The sequence below is a fragment of the Euprymna scolopes genome, chromosome 35, assembly GCF_053919585.1.
Source record: "Euprymna scolopes isolate OS-2025 chromosome 35, ASM5391958v1, whole genome shotgun sequence".
Lineage (NCBI taxonomy): Eukaryota > Metazoa > Mollusca > Cephalopoda > Sepiida > Sepiolidae > Euprymna > Euprymna scolopes.
Genome location: NC_136516.1, coordinates 17,572,700 through 17,573,245, shown reverse-complemented (window position 1 = coordinate 17,573,245; position 546 = coordinate 17,572,700). Strand labels below are relative to the sequence as shown.

The 546-nt window shown below is 41.4% G+C and overlaps 1 pseudogene; it reads right to left on the bottom strand.

Moving 5' to 3' along the window:
* LOC145260077 (U2 spliceosomal RNA) lies at window positions 1-134 on the bottom strand (annotated as a pseudogene).
* Between the last annotated feature and the right edge of the window lie 412 nt (window positions 135-546).

Here is a 546-nt window from a genome sequence, read left to right as displayed (position 1 = left end):
AAAAGGTACAAAAATAAAAATTGTCTCAGTCGTGGAGGATTTCTCCTCCACCGAAAGAGAACAAGAAATAGAAGTGCAGCATCTGAAGAACAGATACTACACTTTGATCTTGACCAAAAGGCCAAGAATGCGAACAATTGTAAATAACAACTTTTTTCACAAAACCAACACCGTCTTTCTTTTTTTTCTCTCTCTTTCTCTCTCTCACCCACTTACTCTTCCCTCTCTCTCACCCTCTTTCTCTTGACGTCACACCACTGTTAAACTGTGGGGGGGGGAACACATTCCCAGGCATTATCTCCTATAGATGCACATTTTATTAGAAATTCAGCTTTCAAAATATTAGACGATAATAAAAATATAAAACCAACACCCTCTTTCTCTTTTCTCTCTCTCTCACCAACTTACTCTTCTCTCTCTCTCACCCTCTTTCTCTTGACCTCCTACTACTGTTAAACTGTGTGTGTGTGTGGGGGGGGAAGAGGCAGCTTGAAAACCAACAAAAACAGTGCACAGTTTCCCAAGCATTTGGGGTGGGAAGGGGGG